Source organism: Salvelinus alpinus, chromosome 6 (assembly GCF_045679555.1).
Source record: "Salvelinus alpinus chromosome 6, SLU_Salpinus.1, whole genome shotgun sequence".
Taxonomy (NCBI): domain Eukaryota; kingdom Metazoa; phylum Chordata; class Actinopteri; order Salmoniformes; family Salmonidae; genus Salvelinus; species Salvelinus alpinus.
In genome coordinates, this window is record NC_092091.1 from 28,649,254 (window position 1) to 28,661,446 (window position 12,193).

General features: G+C 42.7%; 1 long non-coding RNA gene across 1 annotated transcript; it reads left to right on the forward strand.

Moving 5' to 3' along the window:
• Positions 1-395: 395 nt before the first annotated feature.
• Positions 396-11,754, forward strand: LOC139578481 (uncharacterized). Its single transcript, XR_011675561.1, has 2 exons — positions 396-1,148; positions 11,068-11,754. It is a non-coding gene; the product is annotated as an uncharacterized lncRNA (long non-coding RNA).
• The last annotated feature ends 439 nt before the right edge of the window (positions 11,755-12,193 follow it).

Genomic DNA, 12,193 nt, shown 5'->3' on the forward strand with positions numbered 1-12,193 from the left:
GCCCATTACAATCTATGCAAGAATCGGAATGCATGATTTATCACCGGAACTTGAAAACATGTGAATAAAACAGTAAATATATAAATAATTACCACACAAAACATTTTCTGATAGTGATTTATTGATACAAATGGTGCGTGCAGGCAGTCAATCACGTAACCTCTGACTCCCACTCTGAGCCATTCAGTGTTGTTGTTTATGTATGTAGCTAGTGAGCTAAGCTGTAGCATTAGCAATGTTTTTCAAAAGGAGACAACTCACAAATGTGGAAATTCTGGAAATTTTTTAAGTCAGGACTCAGATTCTGACAGTGACAGTGAGGAGCTTCCCCCAGCCATTGAGAACCCTGAATCTGAGGACCCCTTGTCCACTGACAAAGTCTCAGTTCCCTTTGAAGATGCTGGTGGTGATGGAGGCAGACCGACAGTGGATGAAGTACAGGAGTTCTGTGGTAGCTGGAAGGCTGCCAGCCATTTCACCCCTCCTGGCCCTGCTGTTTGCTTTGATGAGTCCCAGTCTGGAGTGCAACGCCCCTTGCCATTTCCATCTGAGGCAGAGTGCTTCAAGTTGTTTCTGACAGAGGAGCTGGTGGGAGACATAGTAGAGACCAATCGCTATGCCTTGGAGCTACAGGAGAAGAGAGAGCCAGGAGTGGGGGGGACAACCACAAACAGCGAAATGTATACCTTCCTGGTGACAGTCCTTCTCATGGGGATAGTAAAGAAGAACTCCCTAAGAGAATACTGGAGCACAGATCATATGTTTGCAACTCCCTTATTTGCCACCCTCTTTTCTCAAGACTGCTTCCTAATTCTGCTGTGATGACTGCATTTCATCAACAATGCTACTGCCATCCAAATGACCCGTTATACAAAATAAGAAATGTCAACAGTTGGCAGTAAAGTGGCATGACAAACGAGACATCCATGTCCTCTCCACTGTCCATACAGCAACCATGTCGGCCACAGGGAAGGTGAACCACCTGACGGGAGAGAGAAAAATCATACCAGACTGTGTACTTGACTATAACCTCAAAATGCGGGCAGTGGAAACAACCAATCAGAAAACAACCAAGTGGTATAAGAAGATATTTTTCCATCTGATCAAAGCAACCCTCAATGGCCACATAGTTCTCCGCCAACTAACAGGTGAGATGATTACTGAACAAGGGATTTTTTGTAATTGGACGTACAGTTCACATGCAGAAACTATTAACATAATAAGGCACTACTTTGATAGAAATGCATCCTGGATTTGAACCAGGGTGTCCGTTGTGACACCTCTAAGCACTGAGATGCTGTGCCTTAGACAGCTGCGCCACTCGGGAGTCGAAAGCCAATACTTCTCTGATGCAATTAGCATTGTTTTTCAGAGCAAATAGAAAAATGTTGCTAGCTACTGTTGCACGATTGAATATAACACCATAAAGGTTATACAGAGTATCTTGTTGTTTTTGATATGCAGTATTTGGGCTGATCTTAGACTCCAGAAGAAGTGAGCCATCGGATTCGGCCCGAACTAATAATGATATTCCCTTCAGTCGTTCGACAAAGGTAGACGAGACATGTCCTGTGCCCCTGTCGTCCCACAGTCGGTCTTCATTCAGCGTGTATACTTTCACACACCGCCGAGTATCCGACATAGTTACCTTGAGGAAAAACTAACGCATTAGCAAGGCAACACTAACGTTAGTTCATCCTATCTTTAAAATAGTTGCCTAGCTATGTTCTTATCGTAATGTTACCTAGCATGTCCACGGTTAGAAGGAATATACACAAATATATTATGCTCCATACACACCGTGAGCTACAGTATAACACAACATACAGAAACTATTGTAACGTAATAAGGCACTTAGTTTGATAGAAACGCAGTCTGGATTTTAACCTGGGTGTCTGTAGCGATGCCACTAGCAGATGCTGAGACGCTGTGCCTTAGACAGCTGCGCCACTTGGGAGTCGTAAGCCTCCTCTCTAGCTTTCTCTCTCTCTCCTCAGCAGAAGGGCAGAAGCGGACAATTTGGCTTGCTACAATTTTATCTGCTTTTTATTTATTTGATCAGCCAAAAGCCAGCAATTACCAGCTAACAGAAATCGTGCGACCCAGTGGCTTTCCATAACCCCCCACACACTGTGACGTGCTCTGTTCATTGTGTTGACACAGCGCAGCGGAGATACAGATTTTGCACCAACTTGTCACTCAATCATTTGAACTTTTTTGTTATTTTTATATAGGGACATAAAACTTAAACTGTGGTTGCACAAATCTCAACTGAGGGGGCTAAGCCCCCTTTTGCCCCCACATGGATCCAGGTATGCACCCCCTTACTCTAAAGCAATCCCCATTTCTCTGTACGGCATAACGGATACCTTATATGCCAAAATACATCTTGGAGTCCACAGTTCTGTACTAATCATTACATATTGCAGGACATTCACACACAGACCCACACTCATACACACCTACACACAAACACACATGCAGTACAATACACTTCTGTTTCCACACACACACACACACACACATACACGCAAACGTGCACACACATTCCCAAACACAAACAGACTGTCTTTGATGAGAGTGCAGGCTTGACTGGGTTGCCATGCCAACAGGGTAGAACAAAGACTGAAGCCATAATGCCACCGTTCATGCGAGATGTAACAGCTATCGCTGTAGCCTCTGAGCAACCAGAAATAGAAAAGCAATTAAATCGTTCAATTCATGTCTGTGCTTTTTACTCTTATTTTTCTGCTTTACGTAACCTAGATTGATTTCTCTAACAGGTTGTATTCTGTATTCAACTGTGGCTTGAATGAGACATCTTCTAATCAGAATAGGTTTCATTCCAGCTGGGCATCTCAGTGAGAAAATGATTAATGTGGTGGAGCTGGTGACATATCTCAGTCAGAGTGAAACACCAAGAGCATGCAAAGAGGAATCACCAAAGGCCTTGTCTTTCCCCATGCTGTTTTGAACTTGCAAATCCTTGCAGGTTTTCCTTTCTTTTGGAATGCGGGAGGAGCGGGATGGAGCATCCCACTGCGACCGTCGTTGACAACTTGGTTTTCAGATGCCACTCATATCTCCCTGTGGGATAAGCCTCTAGTGTCCTCTGTTCTGTTCTGACTGCAGCAGCATCTCATCAACTCACATAATACCACAGTTAAAGACCAACCCCCATTTAAAACACCTGAACACCACTGATATATTGTATTCAACACTGACAACATGCTAATTACTATCTGAGCGTTGCGAGCATGACCATAAACATACAGTATGCCCCTTGTAATGCCACACACTGCAATGAGCACATGGCTTCCAGGGCACATACAGTACATTCTTATGATCTGTGTTTGAGTCTGCGCCGACATATCCTCTGCATGAGAGAGTTTCCGTGTCAAAAGTCCCAGCAATTTTTATCTCAGTCTTAGCTGATATTTTCAGTCTGGGGGATTTGTTGTTGTTTTTTTCCTTTTAATCTAAAGGCTGCAGTGAAGTGCAGTGCCACTGCTAAACAGTTTGAATTAGTCTATAATGCAGTGCCATACTTACAATAAACAAAACAAAAAATGCAGCATGCATCAATTTCAAAGATTTTGCTGAGTTACAGTTCATATAAGGAAATCAGTCGATTGAAACAAATTCATTAGGCCCTAATCTATGGATTTCACAACTGGGAATACAGATATGTATCTGTTGGTCACAGATAACTTTAAAAAAAGGTGGATCAGAAAACCAGTCAGTATCTGGTGTGAACACCATTTGCCTATTGCAGCACGACACATCTCCTTCGTATAGAGTTGATTAGGCTGTTGATTGTGGCCTGTGGAATGTTGTCCCACTCCTCTTCAATGGCTGTGCGAATTTGCTGGATATTGGCGGGAACTGGAACACGCTGTCTTACACGTTGATCCAAAGCATCCCAAACATGCTCAATGGGTGACATGTCTTGTGAGTATGCAGGCCATAGAAAAACTAGGACATTTTCAGCATCCAGGAATTATGTACAGATCCTTGCGACATGTGGCCGAGCGTTATCATGCTGAAACATGAGGTGATGGTGGCGGATGAATGGCACGGCAATGGGCCTCAGGATCCCGTCACGGTATCTCTGTTCATTCAAATTGCCATCGATAAAATGCAATTGTGTTTATTGTCCGTAGTTTATGCCTGCCCATACCATACCATGGGGCACTCTGTTCACAATGTTGACATCAGCAAATCACTCACCCACAGACGCCATAAACGTGGTCTGCGATAGTGAGGCCGGTTGGACGTACTGCCAAATTCTCTAAAATGACATTGGAGGAGGTTTATGGTAGAGAAATTAACATTCAATTGTCTGGCAAGTGCTCCGATGGACATTCCTGCAGTCAGCATGTCAATTGCAAGCTCCCTCAAAACTTGAGACATCTGTGGCATTGTGTTGTGTGACAATACTGCACATTTTAGAATGGCCTTTTATTGTCCCCAGCACAAGGTGTACCTGTGTAATGACCATAATGTTTAATCAGCTTCTTTATGTGCCACTCCTGTCAGGTGGATGGATTGTCTTGGCAAAGGAGAAATACTCATTAACAGGGATGTAAACAAATTTGTGCAAATTTTTTGGGATAAATATGCTTTTTGTGCGTATGGGAAATTTCTGGGATCTTTTATTTCAGCTCATGAAACATGGGACCAAGACTTTACATGTTGTGTTTATATTTTTGTTCAGTGTATATAGATGTGGTTGCATGTTGTGTCTGTTAAATCTTGGGTTAATGACCCTCCATATTGTGTTTTGGGTTTCATCATTAGTCATATCAAATAATCCCACTGGACACAGACATTAATTCAACGTCTTTTCCACGTTTGTTCAACATAATTTCACACCTGACAAGGCCAATGAAATCCACGCCTTGCTGGAAGCCCCATCTTCCACAGGTGATAAGCGTGAGGCTCGAATTCATTCCTTCAATTTATTCTGCTCTTCACCTCGGTGTGGACAGGAACAATTCACGCTTCTAAAACAAACATTTTAGACTGTCTTATGCTGCCTCAACTAATCTGTCCCTTAGTGGTAGAGCGTGCTCACCCCCTGGACCTTGTGTGCTGAAGTTTGTATGGTCCTCATAAGTTTCCTAATTACAGTCTTGCAGCATAAGGCAGTCGCTTCGGGTGTCACTGTCAGGCCTACGGGCCATGGCCCAGTGGTGGGACCCTCTGCTATTCCCAGGGGCCTCGCATGGGCTGAGTTGTATCCTGCAAGGTGATAACAACTGACTCATCCCCCCCCAAGGGTGGTGTGCGCTATTCGGAGGCAACTTGATCTGGCTTGTGCTGTTCAGAACCGACAATATGTCAGTGGTGGCGTACATCAATGGATGGGGAGATACTCTCTTTACGTCCTAACCTTGGCTCATTTCCTATTGCTGTGGAGCAGTGCGCACATGCTTTCACTTTGGGCGACACATATCCCCGGTTGCCTCAACTCGGGTGCAGCTATTCCCCATTGACCCAGGCAGCCTTGATTCGCCAAGATCATTTGTCTTTTAGGTGGGGACCCGTGGCAACTCCCAGGCGCATGGGCAGGTTTGGCAAGCAAGGCCGGAGATTTGGTTCCTATGGGCCTGGCCCCTGAGAGGGCCAATCTGGTGGCTAGAGGTTTACCGCCAAATGTTATTGCTATCGTTCAGTGTGCAAGGGTACCTTCCTCGAGACGGCTGTATGCATAAGTGGCAAGCGTTTGAACTTTGATGCCAAGATAAAGGACTTGTTCCTTTTCAGTGCTCTGTGAGGGACATTCTTATGTTCCTACAGGAGCCTTTCGAGCAGGGGCAGGCATTCTCCACGTTATAACTGGACTTGGCTGCTATCTCAGCGTGTCATGTGGGAATTGACGGAGCCTCACCTGGGGCCCGTCCCCCGGGTTATGGGGTTCCTGAAAGGTGTACGTCGTCTCAGAATGGTCTCTAAACGTATTGCGTCAACGTGGGATTTGACGCTGGTTTTGGAGCCTCTGGAGTTGAGAGAATGCCAAGAGTGTGCAAAGCTGTCATCAAGGCAAAGGGTGGCTACTTTGAAGATTCTCAAACATAAAATATATTTTGAATTGTTTAACCCTTTTTTGGTTACTACATGATACAATATGTGTTATTTCATCATTTTGATATCTTCACTATTATTCTACAATGTAGAAAATAGTCAAAATAAAGAAAAAACATTGAATGAGTAGGTGTCCAAATTTTTGACTGGTACTGTACATTGAAAGGACCCAGGATATCCGGTTATGTGACCAGCTTTTTGTCTGTCTTGCTAATCCAGGTTGCGGCAGGGCGCTCCCTAAGCAGGGTCTCTCCCACCTCCTGGGCATACAGCAGCAAGGGGCAAGGGTTACCTAACGGTGTACGCACCCACTCCACCAGGGGTCTGGTGGCGTTTGGCCGTTGTTTAAGGGATAAACGTGCCGCTAGCGACCCACCTCGTAATTGCAGAGCGCGAAATTCAAAAATACTAAATTCGTAATATTAAACATTCATGAAGATACAAGTGTCTTACATCATTTAAAAATGTATTGTTAATCCATCCGCTTTGTCAGATTTCAAAAAGTCTTTACGGCAAAAGCATACCATGCGATTATCTGAGGACAGCGCCCCGCATACAAAAGCATTAAAAACATTTTCCAACCAAGCAGATGCGTCGCGAAAGTCAGAAATAGCGATAAAATAGATCCCTTACGTTTGAAGATCTTCATCTGGTTGCAATCACAAGGGTCCCTGTTACATAACAAATGGTCATTTTGTTCGATAAAGTCCTTTTATATCCCAAAAAAGTTAGTTTATTTGGCGCGCTTCATTCAATAATCCACCTGTTTCCCCTCGTTCAAAATGCATACAAAATTAATCCCAAACGTTACCAATAAACTTGGTGTCAGGACTTCAAAAGTGGTGAGTGAAGGAGTCAGGCGCAGAGAGCAGGGTAGTTCCAAAAGACGTGGATTTTTAATATTCCAAATAACCAGAGAGACGGTCACGCCACACACACAAGGGCGCGTAAAGTCCCAGTCCAACAAACAGGACGAAACTGAGCAGGAACAGACACCACAAGAATGAACGAACACCACAAACAGAAAAACAAGCTCGCACAAAAGCCGGCGGGCCAACTGGGTTTAAATACCCCACAACCAAACCTAAACACGAAACAGGTGCAACAAATCAGACACAACTAAATGAAACAGAAAAGGGGATCGGTGGCAGCTAGTAGGCCGGCGACGACGACCGCCGAGCGAACAGGAAGAGGCACCATCTTCGGCGGGGCACCATCTTCGGCGGGATTCGTGACACTTGGTCCAAACATGTCAAACAATGTTACTTATCAATCCTCAGGTACCCTAATATGTAAATAAACAATCAAATTTAAGGAAAATAGTATATTCAATACTGGAGATAAATAACGAAGTGCGCGCCATCACCGGAGCGCGTCACAAACATTTCCAACCAAGCAGATGCATCACGAAAGTCAGAAATAACGATATAATAAATCGCTTACCTTTGAAGATCTTCATCTTTTTGCAATCCCAAAGGTCCCAGTTACACAATGAATGGTAGTTTTGTTCGATAAAGTCCTTCTTTATATCCCAAAAATGTCTGTTTATTTGGCGCGTTTGATTCAGAAATACACCTGTTCCAACTCGCCCAACATGCTTACAAAGGAATGTAAAAAGTAACCTGTAAACTTGGTCCAAACATTTCAAACAATGTTTCTAATCCAACCTCTTGTACCCTAATATGTAAATAATCAATAAAATTTAAGACGGAATAAACTGTTTTAAATACCGGAGAAAAACAACGAGGAACGCGCACTCATTCACGCGCACCAAAAGACTAGAGTCCTTCTGAGTGACACTTAGAAAGAATACGAATACTTCTTCATTTATAAAAAAATAACATCAAACAATTTCTAAAGACTATTGACATCTAGTGGAAGCCATAGGAACTGCAATCTGGGTCCTAATAATTAGGCTTTCCCATAGAAAAGCATTGGAAAGTCCAATGACCTTTCCTGGATGGATTGTCCTCGGGGTTTCGCCTGCCAAATCAGTTCTGTTATACTCACAGACATTATTATCATTAACAGTTTTATAAACTTTAGAGTGTTTTCTATCCAATACTACCATGCATATGCATATCCTAGCTTCTGGGCCTGAGTAACAGGCAGTTTACTTTGGGCACCTCAGTCATCCAAACTTCCAAATACTGCCCCCTAAAAGGTTGACTATAAGAGATATTTGTACTGAGGCGAGTTGGGAATCACTATACACTTTTGTGAGGTTTGAAGGAATGAATCCGAGCCTCACGCTTATCACCTGTGGAAGATTGGACTTCCAGCAAGGCGTTGATTTCATTTGCCCTGTCAGGCTTGATTGTAGATGCTTCAACCGAAGTCGCGAGTGTGTGGCTCCCCATAATATTTTGTAGCTCATTTCCCTCCTTCAGGGAACAGTAGTCATAGTCATAACCTTACGATTTACAGTGGTAGCATTTATGCATGGGGCATACCCTCACCAGCTCTAACACAATAGGCCAATCCAAACCTCACCACAGCAGAGCATGTTGAGTCAGCCACATGCAGCCAGGGGAGGGCTGAGGAAGAGGGGCCTCTGTGGGAAAGTGGGTGTCACATGGTAAGCCACACCGGCCCATAGGCATCACTGCCACAGTCTGACTCCCGCCAGAAGCTCCTTTTCCTGAAAACAAACCCGTGCCACATGTGGTGTGGACAAAGCACTGCCAAGAAGAACGTTAAACAACCTACATCTCTGCTCTGTAATCCGGCTCCCCTCTCTTTCGCTCACACACTCTCCCTCTCTCTTCCTCTGCCACTCTCACTCTTTCATGCGTTTTTCCGTCATGAGATTCACCGTTGATGGTGGAGCCACTTTGTTGGTCGGCTCACATGAATAAGAAATTTACATTCCCTGAGCATGATCATGGCTGGCCTGTCTCTAGATTCCAGACATTTTGGAAGGAGGGTGAGGGCAGGCATGTAAATAGCAGTCTTATGGGTGGCTAAGAGGGGGCTCCAGTTCCAGGCCACATGGGTCTCCCTCCAATGCTCCACTCCACCAATCTGACCTACATTGTCTGTACTACAGTACCTCTCCCTATCACCAACCTGAGCTCAACACACCACAACTACAATGGATCCCCCACAACTACCTACATCTCATTACTGATCATTCCGGCATCCAGGCTACATCATATCCAGCCGTGATTGAGAGTCTCATAGGCCTTCATTGTAAATAATAATGTGTCCTTAACTGACTTGCCTAGTTAAATAAAGAATCAAATAAAAAATATATAATAAATAAAAAAATCCTGTGTTAATTTGTTCACACACGCATTACGCTGGTTAATGGTGTTAAAATGGTCTCCGTAATTGGGAATCAATTGATATATGTGATTTCACCATTCTAATATTTTTTGTTGATCCCTCCAGTGCCAATGTTTGGGGACTTTTTATGTGAGTATGACCACAGGAGAAGCCATTCCCATTAAGTGGTCTTAAGGAACTAAGGAACACCTTGAAATCAATGTTCAATGTGTGGTTTTGGAAAATAGAGGACCAAACCCAAGTGGGGAAAATAAAAAAGAGAGGTCACTGCTGGAGTTTTTATGGAAACAGACACCAAATTGAAGGCAGCTGAAGCACAAACTGTTCAGAAGAATGGGAAAAAACTGTAGGCTGTGCTGGGAGGGACAACACTGTAAATCAATTAAAAAGAACATACTCTCCCCCTCCGCATCTATTTGGACAATGAAGCTAAAACGTTTAATTTGGCTCTATACAGTACTCCAGAATTTTGGATTTGACATCAAATGTTTCATTTGAGGCGAAAGTACAGAATGTCACATTTGATTTAAGTTGATTTATTTGCCATTTAGAAATTAAAGCACTGTATGTATGTAGTCCCCCCGTTTGAAGGTGTCATGTATTTTGACAAATTCACTTATAGTGAAATCAAAAGTGTAGTATTTGGTCTCATATTCCTAGCACGCAATGACTCCATCATGCTTGTGACTCTACAAACTTGGACGCATTTGGTGTTTGTTTTGGTTGTGTTTCAGATTATGTTGTACCCAATAGAAATGAATGGTAAATAATTTATTGTGTCATTTTGGAGTCACTTTTATTGTAAATAAGAACAGAATATGTTTCTGAACAATTCTACGTTAATGTTGATGCTACCATGATTACAGATACTCATGAATGAATGCTGAGTAATGATCAGTGAGAAAGTTAGAGGCACAAAGATCATACCCCTAAAACCGCTCACCATTACCCATAACAAGTGAGGTTAGCAGTTTTTGGGGGGGTATGATATATATGTACATTTCACACTAAGTGAAATTGTCCAAATACTTATGCACCTTCAAATGGGTGTACTGGGGCAGCAGGTAGCCTAACGGTTAGCCAAGTGTTGGGCCAGTAACTGAAAGGTCGCTTGTTCGAATACCCGAGCTGACAAGGTGAAAAATCTGTCCATGTACCCTTGAGCAAGGCACTTAACCCTAATTTGCTCCAGTAAGACAACACTGCACCTATATGACATTAAACCATCCTTTTAGATACATAAAGTGCTTTAATTTCTAAATGGTGAAACAGATATATATACTGAACAAGAATATAAACGCAACATGTAAAGTGTTGGTCCCATGTTTCATGAGCTGAAATAAATGATCCCAGACATTTTCCATATTTACAAAAAGCTTTTTTCTCTCAAATGTTGTGCACATATTTGTTTACATCCCTGTTAGTAAGCATTTCTCCTTTGCCAAGATAATCCGTCCACCTGACAGGTGTGGTATATCAATTAGCTAAGTAAACAGCATGATCATTCCATAGGTGCACGTTATACTGAGGACAATAAAAGGCAGATCTAAAATGTACAGTTTTGTAACACAACACAATGCCACAGATGTCTCAAGTTTTGAGGGAGCTGAATGCAAGAATGCCCTCCAGAACAGTTGCCATAGAATTGAATGTCAATTTCTCTACCATAAGCCTTTTCCAACGTTGTTTTAGAGAATTTGGCAGTACATCCAACCAGCCTCACAACTGCAGACCACGTGTAACCACACCAGCCAAGGACCTCCACATCCGGCTTCTTCACCTGCAGGACCGTCAGAGACCAGCCTCCCGGACAGCTGATGAAACTGAGGAGTATTTCTGTCTGGAATAAATCCCTTTTGTTGGGAAAACCTCATTCTGATTGGCTGGGCCCTGCTCCCCAGTGGGTGGACCAGTCTCCCATGTGAGTGGGCCTATGCCCTCCCAGGCCCACCCATGGCTGTGCCCCTGCCCAGTCTTGTGAAATCCATAGATTAGGGCCTAATGAATATATTTAAATGGACTGATTTCCTTATATGAACTGTAACTCATAAAATCATTGAAATTGTTGGATGTTGTGTTTATTTTTGTTCAGTATATTTGAAAATACCATCAAAAAAAAGTGACATTCTGAACTGTCACCTCATATAAAACATTTGATCTCAAATCCAAAAGTGTAGAGCCAATACCAATAGGACTGTACACCAGAATACACTGGGGTTTTATGTGTTGAATGTGCCATGTTTATGAAAGATCATGCTGTTATTATGGCAGTGTGAAAATGCCTCTAATTTAACCTTGTGTATCATGTGATGTGATAGCAATTTTAATCTGAAAGCCAGACTTTGTCTCACTGATAAATGTATTAAACTTCACATTTTATGTTGTGTTGTGTTGTACATGATTTTCCAGATACGTTTCTGGTGAAACAGCCACTGTAAGAACATAATGTAACCTTCCTGACGTATGAATCCATACTGTACAACCCTCTAGTGGAAGAAAGGAATACAACTCCATTTTCTTGTTCCTTTCATATCAGAATATGTCTAAGTGCTCCTCCTACTGATGAAATCAGGACACTGAAGTGTGGTTACCTATTTCCTGTAGCCCTTACAGGATTTACAGATATGTAAAACAAGAGGCCACCGGTATATATTTAAATGTATAATCAGTAAATTATGCTAATGTCAATAAAATAGTCCCAATTAAAGAAGCATAATATACTCATATACTCATAATATCCTCATCTGTATGCAGACAGCAACACTCGTGCCTGTTCATTTATCATTTATTTGACATGAGGTAACAGACAGTGAAAGTA